The sequence below is a fragment of the Phyllostomus hastatus genome, unplaced genomic scaffold, assembly GCF_019186645.2.
Source record: "Phyllostomus hastatus isolate PE091 unplaced genomic scaffold, TTU_PhHast_1.1 phas_scaffold_78, whole genome shotgun sequence".
Lineage (NCBI taxonomy): Eukaryota > Metazoa > Chordata > Mammalia > Chiroptera > Phyllostomidae > Phyllostomus > Phyllostomus hastatus.
In genome coordinates, this window is record NW_025334041.1 from 61,041,585 (window position 1) to 61,051,050 (window position 9,466).

Here is a 9,466-nt window from a genome sequence, read left to right on the forward strand (position 1 = left end):
TTTTGAAAAGTGGAAAAGACAGTGGGAGAACTGTGTAAGGTCCCAAAGTTCCAACTTTGAAGGGATCTGAGTCATCATTGTTCTATGTACAATGTTTCTTGTATCTTGTATCTTCTTCAATAAATGTCTCTATTTTACATAGCACATGGATGGATACTTTCTGGACAGACTTCATATTAATGGGCAAGGAGATGCGTTCCCGAGTTCTGGTTTTTTGTTTTTTTGTTTTTTTTTTTCTTTGCTTTCACTGTTGCAACTTTTTAAATTTTAATTGTTGTTCAAGTATAGTTTTCTGTCTTTTATTCCTATCCCAGACCACACCCCCGAGCCCTCCCCACCTTCATCCCATTTCCACACCCCTAGTTTTTCTCCATGTGTCCTTTATACTTGTTCCTGTAAACCCTTCCCCTTTTCCCCCCAAATTCCCTCCCTTTTCCCATCTGGTCGCTGTCACCTGTTCTCTATTTCAGTGTCTTTGACTATATTTCGTTTGTTTGTTTGTTTTGTTGATTAGGTTCCTGTTATAGTTGAGATCATATGGTATTTGTCCTTCACTGTCTGGCTTATCTCACTTAGCATAATGCTTTCCAGTTCCATCAATGCTGTCCCAAAGTGTAGGAGTGCCTTCTTTCTTTCTGCTGCATAGAATTCCATTGTGTACATGTATCATAGTTTTTTCATTCATTCATTTACTGATGGGCACCTAGGTTGCTTCCAACACTTGGCTATTGCAAATTGTGCTGCTATGAACATTGAAGTGCATAGGTTCTTTTGGACTGGTGTTTCAGGGTTCTTAGGATATAATCCTGGCAGTGGAATTGCTGGGTCAAAAGGCAGATTCATTTTCAGTTTTCTGAGGAAGTTCAACACTGCTTTCCATAGTGGTTATACCAGTCTGCAATCCCACCACAGTGCTCTAGGGTCCCTTTCTCTCCACAGCCTCTCCAAAACTTGTTGTTTGTTGCTTTGTTTATGATGGCCATTCTGTCCGGTGTGAAGTGGTATCTCACTGTGGTTTTAATTTGCAGTTTGGTAAGAGGCTACTTTTACTCCATTTTATGTTGCTGCCTCCTTTGTCAAATATTAATTGACCATAGAGACTTGTGCTTATTTCTGGGCGCTCTGTTCTGTTCCATTGGTCCATGTACCTGTTTTTATGCCAGTACCAGGCTGTTTTGATTACAGTGGCCTTGTAATATAGTTTGGTATCAGATATTGTAATCCCTCCTACGTTACTCTTCTTTCTCAAAATTGCACCAGCTATTTGGGGTTGTTTATTGTTGTATATAAATTTTTCCAGTGTTTCTTCTATGTCTGTGAAATATGCCATTGGTACTTTAATAGGGATTGCATTGGATCTATAAATTGCTTTGAGTAGTATGGACATTTTGGTGATATTAATTCTTCCGATCCATGAACACGGTATATGTTTCCATTTGTTTGTGTCTTCCTTGATTTCTTTCTTCAGTGTTGTGTAGTTTTCTGCATACAGGTCTTTTACATCCTTGGTTAGGTTTATTCCTAGGTATTTTCTATATATTTTTTGCTATATCAAATGGGATTTTTTCTTGATTTCTGATTCTGCTGTTTCATTGTTGGTATACAAAAATGCCTTTGATTTCTGGATATTGACTTTGTATCCCACTGTTTTGCCAAATTCATTTATTAGGTCAAGCAGTTTTTTGTTGGAGTCTATAGGATTTCTATGTACACTATCATGGCATCTGCAAACAATGACAGTTTTGTTTCATCCTTTCTAATTTGGATGCCTTTTATTTCTTTTTCTTGTCTAATTGCTGTGGCTAAAACTTCCAATACTATATTGAATAGAAGTTGTGAAAGTGGACAACCTTGTCTTGTTCCTGATCTTAGTGGAAAAGATTTTGTTTTTTTTCCATTTAGTATGATGTTGACTGTAGGTCTCTCATATATGGCTTTTATTATGTTGAGGAATGCTCTCTCTATTCCCACTTTGCTGAGTGTTTTTATCATAAATAGGCACTGCATCTTATCTGCATCTATTGATATGATCATGTGATTTTTGTGTTTGCTTTTGTTTATGTGATGTATTACATTTACTGATTTGCTAATATTGAACCATCCTTGTATCCCTGGGATGAATGCTCCTTGGTCATGGTATATGATCTTTTTAATTTATTGTTGGATGCGGTTTGCCAATATTTTGCTGAGGATTTTAGCAGCTATGTGCATCAGCAATATTGGTCTGAATTTTTCTTTCTTTGTTGTGTCTTTATCTGGTTTTGTGATTAGGATGATGCTGGCTTCATAAAAAGGGTGTGAGAGTCTTTCATCATTTTGGAGTTTTTGGAATAGTCTGTGAAGGATAGGTGTTAGCTCTCCCTTAGATGCTTTGTAAATTCTCCTGTGAAACCACCTGGTCCAGGGCTTTTGTGTGTCAGGAGTTTTTTGATTACTGCTTCAATTTCTTTTGTTGTTATTGGTCTGTTCGGGCTTTCTGCTTCTTTTTCATTGAGTTTTGGAAGATTATATTTTTCTAGAAATTTGTCCATTTCACCTAAGTTTTCAAATTTCTTGGCATACAGTTCTTCACAGTAATTTCTTACAATCCTTTGTATTTCTGTCATGTCAGTTGTAATCTCTCCTCTTTCATTTCTGACTGTGTTTATTTGGATCCTCTCTCTTTTTTTCTTGATGAGCCTGATTAAAGGCTTGTCAATTTTGTTTATCTTTTCAAAGAAGCAGCTCCTGGAATTGTGCTTTTAGTCTCTATGTCACTTAATTCTGCTCTAATCTAGGTTATTTCCTTCCTTGTACTTGCTTTGGGCTGTCTTTGTTGTTTTTCCTTGAGTTCTTGTAGGCATAGGGTTAGGTTATTTGTTTGGAATGTTGCTATCTTTTTTAGGTGGGCCTGTATTGCTTTGAACTTTCCTCTCAGGACTGCCTTGGCTGTGTACCATAAGTTTTGTGTTGTTGTGAGTTAATTTTCATTCGTTTCCAGACTTTTTGGTTTCTTTCTTAATTTTATTCTTGACCCATTCATTGTTTAATAGCATGCTATTCAATCTCCATCATTTTGAGTGTTTTGTGTTCTTTTCCTTCGGGTTGGTTTCTAGTTTCAGTCCCTTGTGGTTAGAGAAAATGCTTGGTATGCTTTCAGTTTTCTTGAATTTGTTGAGGCTTGTTTTGTGTCCTATTGTGTAGTCTATCTTTGAAAGTGTTCCACATGAATTTGAAAAGAATGTGTATTTCTGCTTCTTTGGGATGAAGGGCTCTATATATATCAGTTTAGTTCATTTCATCTAGGGCATTGTCCAATGCCACAATACTTTTGTTGATATTTTGTTTGGAGGGTCTGTCCATTTTTGACAGTGGGGTATTGAAATCCCCTACTATATTGTGTTGGTGTCAATGTCTTTCTTGAAGTCCTCTAAGATATTCTTTATGTATTTGGGTCCTCCTATGTTGGGTGCATATATATCCACAATGTTTATGTCTTCTTGGTGGATTCTTCCCTTGAGTATTATGTAGTGACCTTCTGGGTCTCTCTTTATGTCCCTTTTTTGGAAGTCTATTTTGTCTGATGTGAGTATTGCTACCCAGGCTTTTTATTTTCCTGTCTGCTTGCTTGGAAAATTTGTTTCTAGCCCTTTGCTTTCAGTCTGTGTAGGTCTTTTGTCCTTATGTAGGTCTCTTGTAGGCAGAATATGTGTGGGTCATGCTTTCTTATCAATTTAGCTATTCTATGTCTTTTAATTGGAGCATTAAATCCATTTATGTTTAAGGTTATTATTGATAGGTACTTATTCATTGCTATTTTTGTACCTGTGTTTCTCTCTCTCTTTTCCTTCCTTTCCTTAAAGCAGTCCCTTTAGCATCTCTTGCAGAGCTGGTTTGGTGGGGGTGTGTTCTTTTATACTTCTTTTGTCTGGGAAACTCCTTATTTGCCCTTTAATCTTGATTGAGATTCTTGCTGGATAAAGTAGCCTTGGTTGCAGGCCTCTGGTTTGCATTACTTGAAATATTTCTTGCCATTCTCTTCTGCCTTAAGGAGTTTCCATTGAGAAGTCAGCTGCTAACCTTATTGGGGCTCCCTTGTATGTTACTTCCTGTTTTTCCCTTGCTGCCTTTATGATTCTCTCTTTGTCTTGGAATTTTGCCATTTTAATTATGGTGTGTCTTGAGGTGGGCCTCTTTGGGTTCCTCTTGATTGGGACTCTCTGTGTTTCCTGGATTTGTGTGACTTTTTCTCTCATCAAATTAGGGAAGTTTTCCATCATTACTTTTTCAAATACATTTTCTATCCCTTGCTGTTTTTCTTCTCCTTCTGGTATCCCTATTATATGGATATCATTACATTTCATATTGTCTTGCATTTCTGTTAATCCTTCTTCATTCTTTCTGAGCCTCTTTTCCTTTTCTTGCTCTTTCTGGGTGTTTTTTTTCTACTTTGTCCTCCAGCTCACTGATCTGATATTCTGCTTCATTGATCCTGCTTTTGATCCTTCTACTGTGTTCTTCAGTTCAGAAATTGTATTCTTCATTTCTTCTTGGCCCTTGTTGATAGTTTCTATTTCCTTTTTCATGTTGATAATAGTTTGCAGTGAGCTAATTGTAGTTTCCCTGTAGTTTCTGGTAATTCATTGTGAGCTCATTGAACTTCCTGATAACCATTGCTTTGAACTTAATATCTGATAGTCATGTTTCCTCTATTTCATTTAGCATTCTTTCTGAGGCTTCCTCCTTTCCTTTCATTTGGTGATTTTTTTTGTCTTCCCTTTGTTTGTGAGACTCTTCTTATTAGCCTCAGCTTCTGAAATTTTTCCTTTCTGATTCCCTGGGTTTACGGTTTGAACTTCTGTGTTAGAATACATGTGAGATTCATTGGTGCAGTCTCCTTGATTCCCAGAGCTCACTGGTCTTGGGCTGTCATGTATGCTGCCTCTGTGTTTTTCTTTGGGTTTTGATTGTTGTTGGGTCTTTCTTTAGTGGGTCCTTCCCACCAGGTGGTTCACTGAAGGTCACTCTGTCTACCACCTCTTGTATTTTGCTGTGCTGGTGAGGGTAGGTTGTGTTGAAGCTGGTTTTTCTGTGTGTACAAAGTTTTGAGGATTCACTCTTGCTCTTGTTCAGTTGTTTGTACTGGGTAGTTTCTCCACTATTTAGTAATATTTCCAGATAGGTCCTGGATTGAGGTTTATGTGGTTTCCATTCCCTCCTTCACCTTCTTTTGTTGTTATCTGTTGGTTGTTCCTTTGTTGTTGCTTTCGTCTTCCAGTGGGTATCCTGGTGTTCACCACTTTTACCTACTCTTTTTTGTGATCATTTGGAGGTGGTAGGCAAAACAGTTTAAGACAACAAGAGAGTGTTCTATGATATTTACAGTAGCAGCTGGTAGAGAAGAAATAGGAGATCCTTTGGCTATGTGGAGTGTTAACCATGATCTTCCACCAAAGTAGCCACTTTTTAGAAAGGATGGAAAAAAGATAAAACTCTTGTTAGGGAGGGAAGGATTGTGAGTTGGATCTAGAAAGCAGTGAGGTTGTGAAAGGTCAGATTCTGAGGTAAGGTGAGAGTAAAGGATAATAAATAGGTGTAGTGTGTGAGAGAATGGAGTTAACCACTACATTAATAGAGTTCAGGAAACTGTGAAGTGGGCTAAGCTCTGGGGGGGGGGCGTGTTGTGAAGTATTTACAATTGTTTGGAACAGCTATTATTTACAATAGTATTAGAGTAACAATCCTATGACAGAATCTATGTGATCTGGACAACAAGAATAGGGAGTATAAGGACATTGAGTAGTGTGCTAAAGGAATACAAGTGAAGTGAAGGACAGTAAATTAGCAATACACCATGAAAGAGGGAACAGGGGAAACCTGTCAAATGATACAATATAACCAGCCAAGCAAAGCAGATTATATAGAAAAAAGAGGAATACAAAATACTATTAAAATAAAAGATGAAGAATAATGAAAAAAACCAATAATACAAATATGCAATAACTTGCAGGTTCTCTGTAATAACAGAGTGGAATTTGTCTCACTGTCTCAGCTGTTGGGATGTCCCCTCTTTGGGTCCAACTCTGGTCTCTTCCAGGTTTTTTTGTCTCACTTGTGGGTATTTTAAAAAAACAAAAAGGCAGAAGAAGGAATGAAGAAGAGATAAAATTAAAAGAAAGGAAGAAGGAATAAAACAAGAAAGAAGAAAGAAAGGAAAAAGGAATTGAAAGATAAAAAAGTAATAAAAATTAAAAAATAAAAAAAATACTTAAAAAGAAAGCCTCTTGTTGGTTTCAAACTGGCCAAACTGTTTTTTCTGGTCTTGCTGACTGCAGCAGGCTGAGGGGCAATTGGCATGGTTTTTCTCCCTTCTGATCTGCACTGCGCACTCTCCCCACAGGTAGCCTGGTGCCTCTCCCCAGCGCCTTGGGTGTGAGTTCCAGGCCTTCCTCAGAGCACACTTTCCCTGGGGTTACCGCTGTGGGCTGGGGTGCAGGTGAGCACTCTCAGCGAGGCTGCCTTGGTCCCATGGGTTCAGGTGTGCACCCTTCTCAGTGCTATGGGGTTGCACAGGGCCTTCCAGGCAACCTTACGTGCAACCTTGGGATCCCTGCCTGGCTGGGTGTGGGGGAGGCTGGAGTGGCTGCTGCAGGAGAATTCCCCAAACAGTGTCTGTCTTTTCACCTTTTTTTTTTTTTTTTGAGAAATTCCTCCTACTTGAGCCTGCTACTCTGTACAATGGCCTGGCCTCTCACACAGCCCAATTCTCCAGCCAGACCAGTGACTATTGGGGTCAGGGCCTGTCACTGTGGGACTCTCAACTCTCCCCAACTGGCATCCACAGACTATGTGGGTGCTCACAGCCCCTGTGTGTTTGCCACTTAGTTCTTACTCCCCTGTCTGGGACTTTAAGCAACCAGGTCTCTCCCGGTGCTGCTCAAACCATGTTTGGCTGGGGAGGGAGCAGCTGACCTGGCTCTCTCCCATGGACTCTGTGGCAGACTGGTGGTGGGCGCTGAGCCTGGGGCTGCAGCTGCACTGGTCCCTGCACTAGTTCCTGGAACCTTACTGTCCTGAAGTGCTATCCTTACTATCAGGTTTTTCAGTGTCCGCTACAATTTTTGTATCTTATTTTCATATATGCTGGGATACTGTTGGCTGTTTGCTTTGTTCCTCCATAGATCTGCTAGGTTTTTCTCCTAAGTGTAGGAAGGAGTTGAATCTGCTCTCTTCTACCTCACCACCATCTTCCTCCTTCCCCGATTTGATTTTGGTGGGACTCCATCAGCAATTTGGGGGTCACACAAAATAAATAATAGAAATTAAATGTTTGTTGATTGTCTAAAGGAATTGAATATTTTGAGGCATTTTCTTAGTGGTGATCAGTGTGGGTAGAAAAATTCCAACAAAAACTTAGGAAGATAGTATATGAGATATGTTAAAAACCAAGGAGGGTGGGGAGTTATTACCACCACACATATTATAATAAGCATAAACTAAACAAAGGACTATTTAACCTGGTTAGCAGGAAAAGAAAGAAAGAAAAGTATCCAGTTAGCATTTAGAGTTTCTGAACTAGCAAACCAAGGCAAATGCTAGCAGCTGTGTCTTCAGGAACATTTGAATCCTCCTGGAGTAGTAATTATTAGAGAGAATAAGTCTAAAGTTACCATGGAGAAGTACTAAGTCTCACTTTACCTTTTGAACGGTCATTTCTCTTACCAGTGTGTAGCTGATGTAAAACATTGAAGAGGCAATTGGTTGGTTGAACTTGTTTTCATAACATGTGAAGAATCACATGGTATGTCTAATAATTCTATTTTGCATATATGTATGAATATATTATAGTTTACAAGATATCTATAAATAAATTAGAATGATTTTGAGTTCATTAAGTAATGATGATTTTTCTGGTTCACACAAATGGTGAGGATAGTTTACAATGGCTTTATGAAATAAGCATGGCTGGAGTAATTGGAAACCTGCACTGATCCTGAATATTAGGTACATAATTTAGCACTGGGGGATGACTCACTGGAGTAAGTACACACAGAAAAAATTTTAATACTCTCATTCTTCTGGGAGTCCAGGAGTTATTCTGACATATTCACTGAAAATGTAGATGGTTCCTCCTTTATGTGACAATTTCTTTTTTTTTTTCTTTGTATTTCTTTCTCCATTCCTCCTAAAAAGAAAGTCACTGTTAAAAAATTCATCAATGCACCCTGGCTGGTGTGCTCAGTGGTTTGAGCACGGGCTGAGAACCAAAGCATCACAGGTTCGATTCCCAGTCAGGGCACATGCCTGGGTTGCAGGCCACAGCCCCCAGGAACTGCACATTGATGTCTCTCTCTCCCCCCGCCTCTCTCTTATTCCCTCCCTTTCCTCTCTAAAAATAAATAAATAAAATCTTTAAAAAAGATTCACCAATGCCTGCAAATAGCACTGACGTTGAAAACTATCTAAACAAACAGGTATTTAAACAATATAGCTTTTAAAAGACTTATATGGCCCTGACCAGTATGGTTCAGTTGGTTGGAGCATCATCCCATACACCTAAATGTTGCTGGTTTGATTTCAGTCAGGGCACATATCTAGGTTGCATGTTCAATCCCTGGTCAGGGTGCACATGCTAGATGCAACTTACTGAGGTTTCTTTCTCACATTGATGTTTCTCTCTCTCTTTCTGTTTCATTCTGGCTCTCTCTCTCTTTCTCCCTTATCCTTCCTCTCAAATGAGAACAAAATTATCCTTTAAAATAATAAAAGTGTGATATGTAAAGAATTATGCTTACTGCCTTATATTTTGGTGTGGTTTATACAAAGACACTATAAGAAATATTGATATATCATCTTCACTCCCCCAAAACATACAAGAAAAATTTTCTCAAGAATTGTATGGGTATATGTAAATATTTGAAGAGATGTCAAACAGAAAGTTGAATTAACCTATGTGTATGTGTGTGTACACATATACCCAAATACCTATGTATGTTTGTATGTATGTATTATGTGGTATGTATACACATCTATATAAAATTTGGATAAAGCTGTATATATGTATATATATAATTATGAATGGTTACACATCTGAATATGCACACATAATTTTTACATCTATAATGTGTATATGTATGTTATATAAGAAATTCCTGCATTTAAATTATATGTGTATATACACATATCCAAATTTCTTTCTGTCTCTAGTATACCTGAGCTTTAAGTTTTGCTGAAAAGTGGGGTATGCTTCATCCTTAGGATATTTCAGCCTCTCCCAGTGGTGAGTTAGATATAGGGGAGACTCAGTGACTGGTATCATGACCTGTCTATTTTTTTTTTTTATCCAGGGTATACATGGTGATGCATGTGCAATGGACTGGTCATGTCTTACCCTATGAATGTCCACAGGCAATGACCCTGTCTTCTAGCATCTTCTAGCAATACATACCTAGAAATTTGATAGTTGTTGATGCATATCTTTAATAGT